The 18,679-nt window shown below is 46.5% G+C and overlaps 1 protein-coding gene across 1 annotated transcript in view; it reads left to right on the forward strand.

Annotated features, from left to right (window-relative positions):
* Positions 1 to 16,572: 16,572 nt before the first annotated feature.
* The window catches only part of LOC129345694 (uncharacterized), a 79,395-nt gene continuing 77,288 nt past the window's right edge, over positions 16,573 to 18,679 (forward strand). The window contains exon 1 of the mRNA XM_055002919.1: positions 16,573 to 16,650. The gene's annotated coding sequence lies outside the window, so the exon portion shown is untranslated. The remainder of the gene's footprint in view (positions 16,651 to 18,679) is intronic.

The following is an 18,679-nucleotide window of genomic DNA, read 5'->3' on the forward strand; positions in this document are numbered from 1 at the left end:
GATCATCCCTTTTATTAGAGATCTGTTCTTTAGCCACTGGCATCCTGCGAAATTTAACAGTGCTCAAAGACACTCCTACGAGGGCAAAAGATTTCTAGCTCAGTCCCAAATGGACAACCGAAGGAGCCATTTGCTTTGTTGCCAGATGTACAAGAATTCTTATTCAGAGCCTTTGCAGCAAGAATGAGACTAGAAATGCACCAATTTTTCAAAAGGAGAATCATAAAGGCAGCATTAATACAGGGAGGGGGAGGTTGCAAGGTCCCCCTGGCAACCAGCAGGAGTTGGGGGTGGAAATGGGCACGGCTTGCCTCTATTCACCTTCTGTGTGCACATAAGTGTGTGTGCAGCACCGGCTGATGATGTCACTTCCAGCACAACCTGGAAGTGATGGCCTTGTGTTAGAACCTGCCCAGGGCTTTTTTTCAGCGGGAACAGGGTGGAACAGAGTTCTGGAACCTCTTGAAAATGGTCACATGGCTGGTGGCCCTGCCCCCTGATCTCCAGACAGAGGGGAGTTGAGATTGCCCTCCGTGCCGCTGAGCGGCACGGAGGGCAATCTCAACTCCCTTCTGTCTGGAGATCAGGGGGCGGGGCCACCAGCCATGTGACCATTTTCTCCGAGGGCAACCCACTGAGTTCCACCACCTCTTTTCCCAGAAAAAAAGCCCTGGCCCTGCCTCTTCCCACAGGATCTCATGCCTCCTTCTGCTGATCAGGTGGCAATCAGCAGGCAGATGTGATGCAATCCACATTACTAGCAGAAAACAGTGAAGACTTGAAATGACTACTGATGAAGGTTAAAGGAGAAAGCACCAAAGCAGGATTACAACTGAACATCAAGAAGGCAAAAGTAATGACTACTGAGGAACTACTCAATTTTAAAGTTGACAATGAGGAAATGGAAGTTGTTCATGTTTTTCTATTCCTTGGCTCAATCATCAACCAACAGGGAGACTGCAATGAAGAAATCAGAAGAAGATTGAGACTTGTTCATTGCGTTCGTCCACTGTTCGTAAAGCCAGACAGCCTTCAATCAATTCCCTTGGCAATGGAGGCAGGGACTGCCTGAACTCTGTCTGCACTCCTTCTGTTGTCCTGGAAACCCCAATCAAAGCCCAACTTAGCTTGATAGGCAGGTCTTCCTTCCAAGTGTGGAGCTCCAAATTGGTTACATGGGGAGCAGAGACCAGGGGGAAGGAGGGGGGAGGGGTGTTCTGTAGCCATGGGAACTCCAATCTCATCCTTGCAAACCCTGTTAGACATTTCTGACTGCTAACCACAGACCTCCTGCTTTGGTCTATGGGACCTCTGGTAATAAAAGGAAGCGTGCTCCAAGCTCTGGCTTTCAGTTTCAGCAGACAGTGGAATGGGAGAGAGCTAGCATTTTGGGAAAGAGACAGAGAGTGCATTGGAGCTTGAATTTTGTGTGTGTGTTGTGGGATAGGGATCTCCTCTGGTTCCAGGGCTGCTGCCAGGCCCTGGGGCCAAGCTCAGTGGGCACTTCGGCTGAGGGCTCACAGTGTTCTCTCCTTTTCTGTCCTCCTTAATTCTTTTTTGCTGGCACAATGAGGCTTCGGGCGGGGGCCAAGGGTGGTCATGGGGGGGAGTGCAAAGATTGTCCCAGTTGCCCCCTGGGAAGCAGTACTGGGTGGGGCTCTGGGGCAGCAGAGACTCCCACTCCCCAAAATTCACCTGTGGAGGCTGTGGAGGAGGCCAAAGAGGTCTTGCTGCTGGGGGAAGAGGATCCCTTTAACCTTTTTGAGGAGGAGGGCGAGGGATCCATGGAGGAATGGTTGGGGGTTGATGAAACATCCATCCAGTCCCCATCCCAAACTCCCGGTGCTGTCCCTGCCTGCAGTCCACCCCTCACTCTGTCTTCCAGTGCCAGCACCGCAGTGCGGCCAGTAACCCTTCGTCTTCCTTCCCCTGGAACAGTTAATGGGCCACGTTTCAACCTGTCTGTATGGAGGCACTTTCAGGCCCTTCCAAATAACCCCCATGTGGTGCAGTGCCGCACCTGTGATGTCCTGGTGCAAAGGTGCAATGACCTGAAGCACTTGTCATCGACAGTCCTGAGTAGGCACCTGAAGACACACCACCCAGGCCTGTGGTATCTGTCCTTGGCCAGCAAAACATCCGGTGAGGGGAGACAGAGGGCCACCAACTCCTCTGACCTAGGATCAGTGGGAGGGTCACCAGAATCCACCCCAAGCAAGAAGCCTTGTCCCAAGAGTGCTGCTGGTGGGAGTGGAACAGTCAGGCAGGCCACCCGTGGGGAGGTTGTTCCATCGGGGTCGGGGATAGTGCCGCTGAAAAGGGTGAGGGCAAGGGCTCAGGAGGCAAGCATTCGCATCGTGCCAGAGACGATTGCCCTACAAGGATTCCCCCTATCCATCGTGGAGGGCGTAGGCTTCCAAAGGCTGCTCCAGCACTTCGCCCCATGGTTCTCCATGCTGTCATGGCGCACCATTGGGCGTCGAGTCCTGCTTGCCCTCTACCAGTCTGTGCGAGACTTGGTGCTCAGGGAGCTGTTGGCCGCTAAAGGCCATACAGCACACTTCACAGCAGACCTCTGGAGCGGCTGCCATCACAGCTACCTTGGCATCACCACCCACTGGTGGCAGCCAGAGGACCTCCGCCGCCCCAGGCCAAAACCAGGCACCTGAAAACAGGTGCCGTGCTTCAAACTGGGCTACAGGGCAGGTCTTCTCCAGGCCCGCGGGATGGACGATGTCCATACTGGGAAGAACATCGCTACCACCATAAAGGTGGCTCTGAGGGAGTGGACGGCTGGGGGGGGGGTTGTCCATGGCTTCATGGTGATGGGCATGGGAAGCAACATGTTGGCATCCCTGAAAGAGGCATCCCTCCCGGGCCTGGTGTGCATGGCGCACAAGCGGCACCTGGTCATGAGGGACGTTCTCAGGCTGGGGAGCAAGCCAAGGGACAGCTGGGATGAGGAAACGTTGTGGACATGCAATCTGCTGGACAGCTGCCGGCGCATCGCTTCCCACTTCTCCTGCAGCATAAACTCTTCCTGCAAGGTGTTCCAGAGGCAGGGGAAGGGGGGACTCAGAGCACCAACTGTTTCAGGACCTGCCCACCCGCAGGAACTCCACCTATGACATGATAAGTCATCTGGTAGAGCAGAAGGACTTGTTGCATGACATCCTGTCATCCATGGATGTTCTGAGGAGGGGAGAGGAGCTGAGCCTCAGCTCCATGGAATGGAGAGTCCTTGGCCAGATGTCCTGGTTGCTGAAACCCTTCAAGGAGGCCACCAAGCTCTTGTGCTCATATGAGGCCAGCCTGGGTCAGGTCATTCTTCTGATCCATGGGCTCAACCATTTCCTGGCCAAGGAACTCAAGCATGAGCAAGAGCTGCTCCTCAGGGTCTGGGACTTTGTGAGGAGGATGCAGGCATGCGTGGCCGAGCACTTGCATCCTCTGTGCCATGAGGTGCCACACCAAATGGCCTCCCTCTGTGACCCAGAGATCAAGGGCAGCATCACCATCCGGGCAGGTGAGATGCAGCGCTGGAAAAAGGAGCTCCGCAGAGCAGTGCTCAGTTTCCAAGCAGAGAAGGCGGGATGGTGGGAACCAGGCAGGGGCCAGGGGCAGGCAGCGGAGGAGGAGGAGGAGGAGGAGAGGGAGGAGGTGAGAAGAGAGCCACTCCAGGAGAGACCCACCCAAACGGGCCCACTCGATCTCTGGGCCTCGTTGGTGGGCTGTGTGGTTGGCCGCTGCACTGTGGGCCCGTCTCTCACAGTAGAGGACTCAGCGTGGGCCATGGTGCGAGAGTACCTTGTGGAGCCCACTGAGCCCCCCCCCATTCCAACCGTTGGAGTATTGGGCGAGGAAATTGGGCGGTTCAAGGTGATAACCTTGGTGTTTAAAGCCCTTCACAGACTGGGAGCTACATATCTGCGGGACCTCCTCTTCCATTACATTCCCTGCAGGGTGTTGCACTTTGCAGACAAGCAACTCTTGGTGGTCCCTGGCCCAAAGGACATCCATCTACCTCAGCCAGGGCCAAGGTTTTTTCTGCCCTGGCCCCGGCCTGGTGGAACACTCTCCCGCTGGAGATCCGGGCCCTGTGGGACTTGTTACAGTTTCGCAGGGCCTGTAAAATGGAGATGTTCCACCAGGCCTTCGACTGAGTGCCAGCGGCTGTCTTCCTTCCATCTAAGACCACCTCTTCTTCTGGAGCTGCCCTCGGCCATCTGCTATGCTCGTATACAGACTCCCAATATTTGTCTAAATAGCCTGCTCTTGGACTATTTTAATGATTTTTTAACAATTATTATTGATTTTATGTTTTTGTGATTTTAATGTATTTTTTAATGTTGTTAGCCACCCTGAGCCCATTTGTGGGGAGGTTGGGGTATAAATCGAATTAAATAAATAAATAAATAAATAAATAAATAAATAAATAAATAAATAAATAAATCTGCCATATGGCCAGACCTGTCCATCGTGGCAACCAGCGTCCTGTCCTGCCCTCCCACCAGCGTGCAGAGCAAGTGGGTGTTCTCCCATCTGGGAGACCTCCTCTGTCCCCACCGCTCTTGTCTGCACCCGGATCTGGTGGATATGTTGACCTTCATCAAGGTCAACCTCCATCTGCTTGGATATCCTTCTGTGGACCTGGACATAGCTGGGCTCTGAGCCACCCCGGTCTACTGTGGTTCTAGGCCAAGCCCCTCTGCAGCAGGCTCAAAATCTCTGCCCCATTGCCTGGCTCCGGGGCCAAAGCTACTTACTGATATTACCTGTCCTGCGGCTGTTCAGGTCAGATTTTTGTGAGTGGTGGTGTCGTGCTCTATCCCCCCTCACGATGACGTAGTGGGCAGATATGCCATCATGGGGGCTTGTTGGCTTCCTAAACACTACCCCCCCTGCCCCCGTATAGAATTGCACTGAAAATCCATTAACAGTTTCTGCCATCTAGTGTTGCTGCAGAAATTTCAACAGGAAGATTAGCCAGCAAATAACTCAGTTTTGGCATAATCATTTTAATTGTGTTAACCTTTCCAACAGACACAAGTCAAAGGATTGCCATAAATCTAGCTTACATTTAATTCCTGAAATCACTGCTTTAAAATTATTGAGTAACTGCAAGTTATGTAGGCTAATTATTACTCCTAAATATGTAATCCAATTACTATTCATTTTCATATCTAATAGCCAATTCTGAGACAACTCACTTCTATTTAAGCTTATAATAATGCTTCTGTTTTTCCTATATTTGCTTTATAACCAGAGACATCAGAATGTGAATCTATTATGTTTTTAATGCCATAGAAGACTTGGTAACATTCGTTAAATAAAAATTTAAAAACTTACACTTAATTCAGTGTAAGACAATGCAGGTTGGAACATCTGAGCTGAATAAGACAGAGAAGAGATCTCGAGGTTGTAGTGAACAGCTCAATGAAATGCCCACTCAGTGAGCTGCAGCTGTGAAAAAGGAAAATGCCATGCGAGGCACTGAAAATGCCATTAAGAGGAAAGGAACTGAAAATGTCTTTTATGGCCTCTTGCTTGTAGAAAAGCTGGGTGTCACTGGATATCAGCATTAGATCTGCATCTAACATCTATAACACAAGACAGACTACATTAGGATTTTCCATCATGCCCTGAAGCTTCTTCCTTCTCCTCTTTTTAATTTTTTTTCATTTTTGTAACATCCAGCTCTGGAGAACTTAAAAGCTTGCACCCTGTTATGTGTAATGTGGTTGGTTCTGATAAAAGCCATTATATAGATTGAGTTCTGATTTTGTAGAGACCTATGGTGCAGTCTATGTGGAACACGGCATACAGTTCTGATTGCTGTTATCTTTGAAAAGCTATTGCAGAGCTGGAAAAAGAGCAAAAGAAGGCAACCAAGATGATCGACTTTTTTCCTATGAGCAAAGAGTCCGGGGATTTCCAGTCCATAAAAAGATGACTAAGAGTGGAGAGTCATGAAGGAGGTTTATAAAATGACGCATGGGTGGAGAGAGTGGCTAGAGAGATGTTTTCTGCCTCTTCCATAATATTAGAACTTGTGGTGCCCAATGGAGTTCATGTGTAATAGATTCAGGATGGACAAAATGAAATACTTCTTTATTCAATAAACAATTAAATTGTGGACATCACAGCCAGTGATGGCCACAAATGTAGATGGCTTTAAAGTGGGGGGGGGGGGGAAGAGAGATTTATGGAGGACCATTTAAACAGTGGCAAAAGGATATTTCAACATTTATATGGCAAGGGAAAAAACTAAGAGTCAAATATAAAATTTTATAAGATGTGAAGGAGAGAGGCAGCCCAGGTTTACCAGATCTGAAGTTGTATTTCGCTGCCTTATGTCTAATGTGGATGAAGGAAGGGATGCTTCTGAGAAATGAGAGGCTCCTGACATCGGAAGGTCATGATGACCTGAGATTTGGGTGGCATGCTTATTTGCGGTATAATAATGTAAAGGTCAATGTAGACTTCAAAAATCATTATATTAGGAGAGCCATCTTGAGAATTTGGAATAAATACAAACTGAGATTATCACCGCTTTGTATTTCAACACAGGAAGCCACTAAACAGGGATGGATGACTTACAGACACCTTACTACAATTCTCACAAGGAGATTGTAAATTGAATACAAGGGTAGATTTAATAGCTAAAGATTATAATGTCAATGGTTTTTCTATGTCCACCTTCTAGAAAGGTTTAAATCTGATTAAAAAAATTATGAGGCTTTGGTTATGAAAAGACAGCGTTTGAAAAAGAGCTTCGTACAATTGACGAACACGTTATTTCGAAAATGTACAAATTTTTGTTAAAATTTGAAGAAGAATGTTTGAAAGATTGTATGGTAAAATGGGCTAAATATTTTGGGTATAATATACCAATAGACCAGTGGGAAAATATGAGGGTAAGGGGGCTCAAATTCACTTTGAGTTCCATACTTAAAGAAAAATTCTATAAAATGATGTATTGGTGGTACATGTCTCCTAATAAATTAGCAAAAATGAGTAAAGGTATGTCAAACAAATGGAAATGTGAGCTGTATAAAGGAACATTTTATCATCTTTGGTGGACTTGCCCTAAAACAATCCCTGCTGCTGCTGCCAAGAGGCCCCCCCTTGGAGAGCAGGTATCCCTGCCAGGGAGGGGAGCAGAGGTGACAGTGAAGGTCCAGTTCGAATACCCACCCTCTCGCCTGCCCAGCCCCCATTTCTGATGAGGGCTAGGCTGGTGGCTGCAGCTTGGTGCGCCTGCAAATCCCCACCACTGCCGCCGCTGCTGCAATCCCTACCGCCACCGCTGCCGCAATCCCCACCGCCGCCACCACCGCAAGAAACAGGTTCCCCTCCCTGGAAAGTGGGACCAGAAAGCCTGCAGCACTTGGGAGCAGCCCCCAGGATCCGGAGAGGCAGGTGTGGGTGGCGGGTTCTACAATGAGTGACAGGAATGCCCGTTGGAAACCACGCAAGAGGCCAGAAGAGAGTGCAAAGTGCCCACAGACTGGCGGTGGCACCATTTGAACAATCACTGCATCACAACGATGTGAGAATGCGGGTTGGACTTTGAGAGCCACACCCCAGTCCAGTCCAGTCCAGTCCAGCCCAGCCCAGCCCAGCCCCCGCCCCGGACTGAAAGCTTGCGGGAGCAGAGAAATGGCTCCAGGGCCGCCATTCACCCCCTCCCCGTGCCAGATTTCCCAAGTCCATCCCTGCTTCCACAAACAGCAAAACGGAGGGTGGTCCATCCTTCTGCTGGAGGACAAGATCCGGAGATGCCAGCCGCTCAGTCTGTCAGAGAATGAACGTCCTCAGTGGAGCATCCCACCCACCCCCCGCCCTGCCAGACGTTCATGGGCCACACTTCAGTTCCCACCCCACTGGCTGAACTTACATTGAGAGGAGGGGAGGGGGCAGGGGAGCTGGACAGGGTGCCACTTGACACCTGCTCCTCCTGGCAGCAGAGCCCACCCCATCGATCGCCTCAATCCAGGAAAAATTTGTGGGGATGTGTGAGAAGACATCCCAATGGGGGGCTGGGGCTGGCAGCAGCAGCTATTGTCAATGTCAGGGGAGTGAGTGAACAGACAGCAGTTCCTTGTTTTTCAACACGTATTTTATTAAAGTGGAAAAGGTGCAGAGGTTCTCTGGAAGTATTTCCTGCCAATGTAGTCAAGCAGCGGGTAAACTGCTCCCTGGGCAGGACCTGACTGGCACTTGCGGAGGCTTACGGGGAGCTCAGACTGCCGTGTCCCTGGGTCTCCCAGACGAGTGGTGATCTGCCTGCAAGGGAAACAGACACATGTTGCAAGTGATCCAGGCCAGTGCGCGGCTGATGCCAAGCCCAATCTGCAACGTCTGGGAAGATGTCCTTTGGTTAAGAGCTGTGGTGGCAGCTCTACAGGTGCAGCTCACAACCACATGATGCATGACTCTCTGGTGAGACAGCGCTCTGCCTTGGGATGATCTTATCCCATGAGGGAGAAAGTCAACAGGGTGTTATGAACACCGAGTCACCCCACCACTGGCCACACTTCCTTCTCTGCCTGGAGGGGCCCAACTGAGGGAGTCTGAACAGAGCTTCCACATGGGTAGCTCCCTGCCCCCCAATTGGCTGTGTTAAATGTAGTTTTCTGGGCAATTGCCTCTGGGGCAGGAAGGGGCTGCTGCCACTGCCCCCTCCCCCACTAAGCACCTGAAGAGGCTAGAGGTCAGGTGAGTTCAGGTGAGCGGGCAGCTGGCACAAATCAGTGAGCTGGGTTAGCCGCCGCCTATCTCCTTCTTACCTGTCAGTGCTTCCTCGTTCCTTACCAAGCTGGAACTTCAGAGTCAGATAACCTGCAAGGGGACTTGAGTGGTTATTGTTAGTTAGCCAGACATTCTGGATTTTGCCCTTCTTCCCTTGCGCGAGTGCAAAGTTCTCCCAGTTTTCACGATGTCCCTCCAGTGCACTCAGGGCATGCCACTGTAAGTACCCACTCGTGCACAAAGTACCCGCAGCAGAATGCTGATGGGCAGAGCCTTCGGCCATTTGCTCACTTACCTGAAGTCATGAGCTGCGTAGCCAGACGTTTTGTAGGGTGCGTGGGCAGGTGATTGGGTGTGAGGAGGGGGGCTCACCCACCCCGGAAGTGCACGCGTATTGGCCCTGTGGTAGTTCCCATCCTATGCTCCTTCAGGCCGTGGGGCTGGGCTGAGTGCTGGGAGAGGGGCTCGAGTTTTCCCCATTCAATGGGCACCTATGGCCTATGCCTCCTTTTTTGTGACGTACCTTTCTGCCGCTGCAAAGGGCGTTCCCAGGCCTGGAGTGGCTTTGGAAGCGGACTAACTTGTGGCCTGCCCCATGCCCCACCCCCTCCCGTGCTGGCACAGGAACTTGCGCTGCACTTGTACCTCTGCCTGGCTACCAAGCGTGCCTAGCGGCGGTGGCCCGTCTGCAGTAGTGCGCCTCGGGCAGGCACCAGTGAAGAGGGGTTTACATCGACATCAGAGCCAGTTCCGCTGGCGTAAGCCTTAGTTCGCTCCCTGAGCGGTTCCCCCACCCCTTAGGATTGAGCTGCCCATTATTTTCAGTCTTTGTTCTTCTTTTTCCTCCCTTTGTACTCTTTTTTCTTTACTTTTTTCTTCTATTTCTCTGCCCTTTTTACTGGGCTTTTACTTTTATTAATAACATAAAAAGTATAATGGTTGTTGTGGGTTTTCCGGGCTGTATTGCCGTGGTCTTGGCATTGTAGTTCCTGATGTTTCGCCAGCAGCTGTGGCTGGCATCTTCAGAGGTGTAGCACCAAAAGACAGAGATCTCTCAGACACTGTGGTGTCACTCTCAGTGGTCTCACTGAGAGATGGTGGTGACACTGAGAGTGGTGACACTGAGAGATCTCTGTCTTTCGGTGCTACACCTCTGAAGATGCCAGCCACAGCTGCTGGCGAAACATCAGGAACTACAATGCCAAGACCACGGCAATACAGCCCGGAAAACCCACAACAACCATCGTTCTCCGGCCGTGAAAGCCTTCGACAATACATAAAAAGTATACACACAAAAAAGAAGGAGCTGGTTCAGAGTCTCAGATGTCACATTCCTGGTCCTCCAAGTTATACTTTGAGAATGTTGCTGTGGTTTATGTGCCAAACCCATATAGTTATGTACAACCGTTAATGTTGTTAATTTTTTTTTAATTTTTCATTTTATTCCTAGAATTAAAAGCCCAATAAAAAGGGCAGAAAGTAAAAATAAAGAAAAAGATAGTAAAAAGCTTACAACAAAAAGAAAAAACAGAACTTAGAAATAAAACTAATACATATTTCATTTCTATTCTTCTCTACAACACTTATATTTTTAAACAAACATTGTACTTAAAATTTAATCTCTCCAAAATTTTCTTTTCCACTACTCCCTCCCTTCTATTTGGTTTTTCCCCCAGATTTATCTTCTTAAAAATCAAAGCCACAAATCATCAACTCATTTTTCCTTGTTTCGCACAGAAAGTCAATAAGGGGATTCCAGTTAGCTAAAAAAGTAGACAATGTTTTATCTCTGACCAAAGCTGTAAGTTTAGTCATCTCTGCTAGCTCCATCATTTTCATATTCCAATCTTCAATTGAAGGCAATTCTGTGCTTTTCCATTTTTGCACAAATAAAAGCCTAGCTGCTATAGTCAGTCATATACAAAAATAAAACCCCAGGCTGATTTTCCAACTGTTTGGCCATTAATCCCAACAAAAAGGCTTCTGGCTTAAACTGTACAGTAGTCTTTAATTTTTTTGTGTTATCATATGGATTTGAATCCAAAATTTTCTAGCCTTACAGCAAGTCCACCAGAGATGATAGAATGTTCCTTCTTGTTTCTCACATTTCCAACATTTATTCGACATACCTTTACTCATTTTAGCTAATTTGTCAGGGGACATATACCAGCAATACATCATTTTATCAAAAATATTCTTTAAGTCTAACACTCAAAATAAATTTAAGCCCCTTCATCCACATATTTTCTCACTGATCCATCATTATACCATCCCCAAAATTTTTGGCCCATTTTACCATACAATCGTTCACAGATTCTTCTTCTGTTTCAAATTTCAGTAACAGCTTATACGTTTTATAAATAACTTGTTCATCATATAAACACAGATCTTTTTCAAATTCAGTCTTGTCATGTTCAAAGCCCCATCATTTTTTATCTAATTTGAATCTTTCTAAAAGTTGGGCATAGGAAAACCATTGACATTTATAACTTTTAGCTGTTAAATCCTCCCTCGTCTTCAATTTGCAGTCTCCCTGTGAGAATTCTAGTAAATCTCCATAAGTTAGCCATCCCTGTTTGAAAATCATCTCTCTTCTATAAAATGCTTTTAGAGCACTCTCGGAGAATCTCTCCCTGTTAATGCATGCAATTGTAGGAGTGATTTAATCAATAACCCGCCAGACAATCTCCTACCACTCTTAGCTAAATTGGTGATAACTGAGCCCTTTTAGTTTCAAAATTAGGTATGGATTTTTTTCATTTAGTGTTGCTTTATTTTTGAAATAAAATATACAGAAACTTGAAGAACTGGCTTGGCTTGAGCTGGTCTCCTTCCTAAACAACTGTTGTTAGTACCCTGTTATGACTGAAGCAATATTTCAATCCAGACTCCTGAAGCTTTTAAAGAAATGGTGCTTTAGAACACACTCTCGTTCGAAAGTTCTGTAGCTCCTTAAAGGTTAATAGATAGTGGCACGAGGCTTCATGGTTCAAGGTCCTTGTTGACCCCTCTGGCCCTTGGGATGGAAGCCGGCACCATGGTTTACCATGGAGCTGGCTGACCTGAAGAGGGCTGGAAGGCGTCTAGAAAGACACTCGCATAAAACGGTGCACAGAAACTGATAGAACTGGCTACAGAACACACTGGAGGATATATGAAGCAGAAATGAAAGCAGCAAAGAAACATTACTTCTTGGCAACCATTGCGTTGGCTAGTTCACAACTGTCCCAATTGTTCAGGATATCTAGATGCCTTCTAACCCCGAAATCTGAACCTTTACAGTCCCAAGAACAGACAATTAGCTGCGAGGCCTTTGCTAAGTTTTTTGCTGATAAAATAGCATGAATATGCTCTGATCTAGATGCTAGCTGCAATCTGAATGAGATAGAAGAAATGCTTAATACACTATATGGCCTATATTTGGACTGCTTTGAACCAATTACAATGGCAGACCTTAACAGAATCCTGGCATCTATGAAAGCCACATACAAAGCTCTTCACGGCCTTGGTCCAGCATACCTACAGGACCACCTCCCTCCCTATGTGCCTCCACGGCAGCTTTGCTCATCTGAACAGGGTCTCTTGCAGGTGCCAGCCTGTACATGGGTGAAATCAACAGCAGCCCATACACAGGCTTTCTCTGTGGTGGCCCCTAACCTGTGGAATGACCTGCCTGAGGAGGTCAGGAGAGCCCCCAGTCTCCTGGCTTTCCACAAACAATGCAAAACCGAATTATTCAAAAAGGCTTTTTTACTTAGATAGGAGGGCAATATTGTAGGGAGGAAAATAGAAAAGAGTCCAGTAGCATCTTTAAGACTAACCAACTTTACTGTGGCATAAGCTTTCGAGAACCACAGTTTTCTTCATCAGATGCTACTGGACTTTTTTCTATTTTGCTGCTACAGACTAACACAGCTAACTCCTCTGGATCTATGATTGTAGGGAGGGGGTCTCAGATGTTTCGATAATGAGTTAGGGACCATAGACTTTACCACTGTGTTGCTTTAAGTATGTACTCTTATATAGTACCTGTACTTCATGTGGTCTAATGTCAATCCTAGAATTGGTTATGTTCCGTTTCAGCAATTCTTCAGCTTTGTATTGGATCCTTGCTAACGCTACGTCTTTGTGTTAGGGAATTTTTGTAACGTTTCACCCATATATGAGCGCTATTGAAGCAGACATTTTTACACAGAAGCTAGAATCCTTCATACAGGGAACATTCTTCCTTCAGATTAGCAGTCTCATGGTGAAAAGTCATAGTAACCTTACAGTAATTACAAGAATGTCAACATTTCTTGCAGAGGAGTTAGCCGTGTTAGTCTGTAGTAGCAAAATCAAAAAGAGTCCAGTAGCACCTTTAAAACTAACCAACTTTATTGTGGCATAAGCTTTCGAGAATCACAGTTCTCTTCATCAGATGCATGGAGGGCAAGAAGAAACTGGTCAGATATATAGGTGGAGAGGGGAGGGAGGAGTAGATGCAAACAGTAGCTTCTGATATGGAGATCAGTTTGCTTCTGTTAAGGAAGTCAGTTACTTCTGATAATGAGATAACCATTCATAGTCTCTATTCAATCCCAGCTTGACTGAGTCAAATTTGCATATGAATTCCAATTCAGCAGCTTCCCGTTGTATTTTGTTTTTGAAAGGTTTCTGTTGAACTACAGTGACTTTTAAGTCCTTGATGGAATGTCCTGGTAGATTGAAGTGTTCTCCCACTGGTTTCTGGATGTTGCCATTTTTAATGTCAGATTTGTGTCCATTTATTCTTTTGCGCAGAGGTTGGCTGGTTTGTCCAATGTCCTTTTCTCTAATCAAGAAATAGCCTTGGAAAGCAGGCTCTAAGAGAGCTTCTTACGCGCACTGTAAGAAGTAAGGCGCCAAACTTTTTGACATATTTATATCAGGAAGTATTTACTGTCTTGTCATCCAGACCCATCAGGTGCCATAATTCCTGAAAGCAGCATTTCCAAAGAATTATTTGTATAAACCCTGTGTTAACCTTTGATCTTTTATTCTGTAAACAATTAGCTGTGATAAGTATATAAGACTCTCTGCTGTGACTGATCTTTATGCATAGGTCTTAATGAGGGCATCTGCGTCTGGGTTTTATTGGTAATAAAGCTCATTATTCTTTATGGATCACTATTTTGGTGTCTTAGTTAATTGTGGGTGACAGCTGTTGGGAAATGTAATCTGAATGCAGAGTACCTTTAAATAAATTTTTCCTTAACACTTTGTAAATTTGTACTCATTTACTCTATAAGACATTCTTTATGGAAATGTTCTTGACGCTGTATGGAAATGCCTGCCCTTGTTCTTGCTACTGACTGTACTGATCTCATACTATGTAATTCGCCTTGAGTCTCAGCGAGAAAGGCGGACTATAAATGAATGAATGAATGAATGAATGAATGAATGAATGAATGAATGAATGAATGAATGAATGAATGAATAAGGTCCACTTTATCCAATTCTCAAACATGCCAAGGCCAGTTCTCAAAAGAAAAAGTTCTTGCGGCAACCATGAGGACTTTCTATCAGCCCTACAAGGAGAGTTTTGTGCCTCTTAGATGCTCATGGATCCAATTCTTGTGACTTTTGGGACACGAAGAAGGGGCTTCACTTCATCCTCAACCTCTTTATGCTATTTCCATATCCTGAAATTGCTGCAGACAACCACTATTTGCTCCATTGCAAAAATTACACATAGCCTTGATTCCCCATCCCAGTGAAACAAATAGTGCCTCTTGGGGCCATTTTAGAACATGAAAATGTCATGGGGGAGACTGACAGTCCTCCTCCACCACCTATGCCATGGTCATGGTCCAAATTCGGTCCACATAGGAGAGAAAAGTCCCAGTGGCCCAATTCGAAGTACCAGGCTGAATCCACACACCCGCGGAGCGTCCTGGCGTTGCGCTAAATGTTAGCTAAACACCCAGAAGTGTAGAGTCTTTATAGTGCGATTTCTGAATCATGCTAGAAAGATGCTACACTTCCGGGTGTTTAGCGAACATTTAGCGCAACGCGGGGACGCTCCGCGGGTGTGTGGATTCAGCCCCAATCTCCAAGTGGGGCCTCAATATCTCCTGGAATTACAACTGATTTTCAGAATACAGAGACGGTTTCCCCTGCAGAAAATGGCTGCTTTGGCGGGTGGACTCTATGGCATTACACCCTGCTGAGGTAGCTCCCCTCCCCAAACCCTGCTTGCCCCAAGCTTCACCCCCAAATCTCCAAGAATTTCCCAGACCAGCACTGGCAACCCTAGAGTTGAAGGCACCCATCCCAAATGAGGGGAAGCCCTCACCTGTGTTAGGTGGGTGTAGGGTTGCCAAGTCTGGGTTAGGAAATTCCTGGAGATTTAGGGGGAGGGGCCTGGAGAGGGAGGAGTTTGGGTGGGGAGGGGAGGGGACTCAGTGGATTATAATGCCACAGAGTGCACCCTTCAAAGCAGCCATTTTCTCCAGGAGAAATGATATCAGTCACCTGGAGTTCAGTTGTAATTCCGGGAGATCTCCAGCCACCACCTGGAGGTTGGCAAGCTTAGGTGGGTGGGAGCCAATTCCACAGCTGCAAGCCAGAGGCCCTTGCCCCATACGAGGCAGGCTGGAGCAGGGATAGAGTGGGAACATGGGCCATTCCCACACGGCTTACCTGAACCCGGAATGCAGCGCAGCATGCCGAAAAAACCGCAGATCACGTTTTCTCTCGCGAGTTTCGCGCGATGTTGCGCAACATCGCGCAAAACTCGCGAGAGAAAACGCGATCTTCCGTGGTTTTTTTGGCATGCTGTGCAGCGTTCCGGGTTCAGGTAAGCCGTGTGGGAACGGCCCTGCTCTTTTTCCTTTCCCCCTTGGTCGGGTGTCGCAGGAGTAGTCCATAGGTAGACCCCATTTCCAGGGCCTTTTTGCCTCCCATTCCACCTCTGCTTCCATCACACATCTGACACAAACTCCTTTTTGCAGCCACACGGATTCTGTACATCTAATTCTATAGTGATCTAGCAATTACTAATTTTTTTAAAAAAATCCTTCTGGTTTTGTGGCAGGTGGAGAATGCTGGAGAAATAGTGGCTGATAGAAGTAAGCAGAAATATCCTGTGTGACTTCCATTGCCAGGACAAATGCCTCCGCATCTTGCTGTGGTGATACCAAGAGAACGGAGAGGACTCACTTGGTGGGATGCAGCTTTAAACCCCTGCGTTCTCCCACCCTCATCCAAATTAGGCCACTGCATGCCTCAGAACTGAGTTTCTAATGCAAACGTGAGCTCTGAACACAAAACTCCAGAGCGCATCTAGCTTGACAGGATCTCAAGTGGAGATGAAACATGTGGTAGGGCCACCTGAGAGTATCTGCTGTAAGAAGCAACTGCAACCCAAAGACAGAAGTGCAAAGAAAAGAACTGTAAACTGTACAACCAAATGGCAAAAGGAAATAAACGGGATGCAATAGGGATCACAAAATACACACAAAAGTTATTTAAAAGATGACACAAGGAAAGTTTGGTGAAAAACTGGGAAACTGGATCACAGAGAGAGATGACAAAAGATTCGTTAGTTGTAATGGCTGAAGAGATGGTGGAAAGTTTCCTAAAAAACACAAGCAGCCTGTTTCCTCTCTTGTAGGTCTCTGAAGTATGACACTGTGTCAATTTATTTGCCGCTTTCTGCTGAGAGGGCTTGTGAAGGAGGAAAATTATGAGTGGCTTTCTGAATATTACAGCTTTGGCAAATGTCTCACTGGTTTGAGAGTAACAATGAGGGTTGGGTCCCCTCCCCTTTCTTCTAAAAGAGTTGTTGTTGTTCTAAGAGCAGTGAACACCTGGTGAGGAGTTTTCTCGCAGAGAAAAAGGACGGACAAGAAACAGTGGCACAGAGACTGGGAGGTAGGACCTCATTTTACTGGCTTCGAAAACTCGAATTTAATGACGGCCTAGTAACTTTCTTGGCGATCTGGCTCATATACTTTTGATCATCAGGGAATTATTTTCTGGGAGATGAAAATATGCCTTTGTTCTCATTTATTTGTTGAATATAATAATTATGCTTTCTTTCTAAAAGTACAGCTGAGTGACACCAAAACAATGCTTAAAAAACTAGACAAGAAGCAGACACATCCCAAATGGATCTTTGTGACATTTTAAAAAAAGAAATATCAGCCACTGAGGATCCCAATTCAGATTGGGATCATTTTGTGTTTGTGTGTGGAGGTTGAGATTTAATCCATTCACCTGTTTAGTTTTCCTATTGAAAGTGATTTCATGCACGCAGACAATTATCTGCCCTGGGCAGACAAAAAAGACAGGCAAAGAGAGGCTCTGTCTTTTTCTCAGCCAGCGCTAATAACAGTCCTAGATAGTGGAGGTCAGTTTTGATGGGTAAAATCATGGTAAGGGAAGGGTTGACCCCTCTGCCTCGTGCACAGCAGCCCCGATCCAAATCAGTTGTGATTTACAGTTCAAGAAATCTGGGAAGATCAATCGATGCATCACCCAGCCTTCATTCTTTTCATGAGGTTGTTAATCTCTTGCTAGGTTTTCCTTCTTGTTATTTTAGATCATTTTATCTCTGGTTTTCCCCACACCTCAATTTCTCTTAATGGACATTTTGCCGGTGAGCAGAGCTCTCTTTCTTTCCTGCTGTCTGTTCTAGATTTTTCTTGGTCCCTTTAGGGGGGTTTCTAGTCTGGTTTTTTCTAAACTGCTCATTTCTGCATACTGTCAGTGACCTTTTTCTTTTATTTCCTCATTTCCTATCATTCTCTTCTTTTTCTTCACATGTCCTGTTCCTTATATCATCTCCCCTCAACATCACTGGAAACTTTGATTCAAATGTCTTAGGATGTTTGTTTCCACTGGCCTTGAAAATGGCTGAAATCACCATCCAGAACTTCATGGCTGTTCTAGCTCGCTTGTCCCGTGTTCATTCCTAAGTGAAGGTTTCTCCTGCTTAATAGGTTTCCCCCTTAGCCCCTCATAGGAAGTGTGAGAGCATAGCTTGGGATCCTGTGGTAGATGATGCATAATGCACTTCAGGATGAATAATCAGGACATTTTGGGGGCCAGAAGGTAAAAATACTTCCATATGTATATATCTGTATGTCATGTATTTATTTATTTAGATATTATAGCATGCTTTTCTCCACAATGAGCATCCAAAGTGGCTCAAAACCTTGCTTTCTCCTCACAACAAACTCCCTGTTAGGTGGGTTAGGTTAAGGGTGTGGCTGGGCCAGGGTCACCCAGCAGGCTTCCATGGCAGTGTGGGGATTCGAATCCAAGCCTTTCAGACCCCACTCCAACATTCTAACCAATGCGCCAAACTTGTTCATAGGGAACAATCCATCAGGCCATTTCTCCTGTGCATACTTGACAGAAACACACAAGTGTCAAATACGCAAGGGTACAGAGCCCTTGGGCAAAGCTTGCTTATCTCAGTGGGATTTAGGCAGGATAATCTCTATCATGTCTTCTGGGTCAAGCGGACCTTCATGATGTTACATTTAAAGCCTTCTAAAATTTGCCACCTCAAAGGGTTGTCTTGCCTTACCTCTTCATACGGCTAATTCGGTAGCCAAATTTGCTCACAAGGGATATCAAAAATGCAACGAAGGTGGAAACCTGATTGTAATATCTTCTTTCTGCACAGTTCCTAACTGAATGAGTTCAGTACATTACACTCCATTTTTATCCACAAATTTGTTATGTGTAGAAACACACATGTGGAGAGATGGAAAAGTGTATTTGCTCTCAAACATCAGCGCCCACAGAAAACCAAATTAAGGCTAGATTGATTTGTAGGGTTTTAGTGCTTTAGTAGTACCAAAACCATTCTTGAAATTCAACTAAGGCTGAAGCATGAAGGAGCAGAAAATAGAACAGAAGTGAAAAGTAAAACATGTAAAGAACAAAACAA

The sequence above is a fragment of the Eublepharis macularius genome, chromosome 18 (assembly GCF_028583425.1).
Source record: "Eublepharis macularius isolate TG4126 chromosome 18, MPM_Emac_v1.0, whole genome shotgun sequence".
Classification (NCBI taxonomy): domain Eukaryota; kingdom Metazoa; phylum Chordata; class Lepidosauria; order Squamata; family Eublepharidae; genus Eublepharis; species Eublepharis macularius.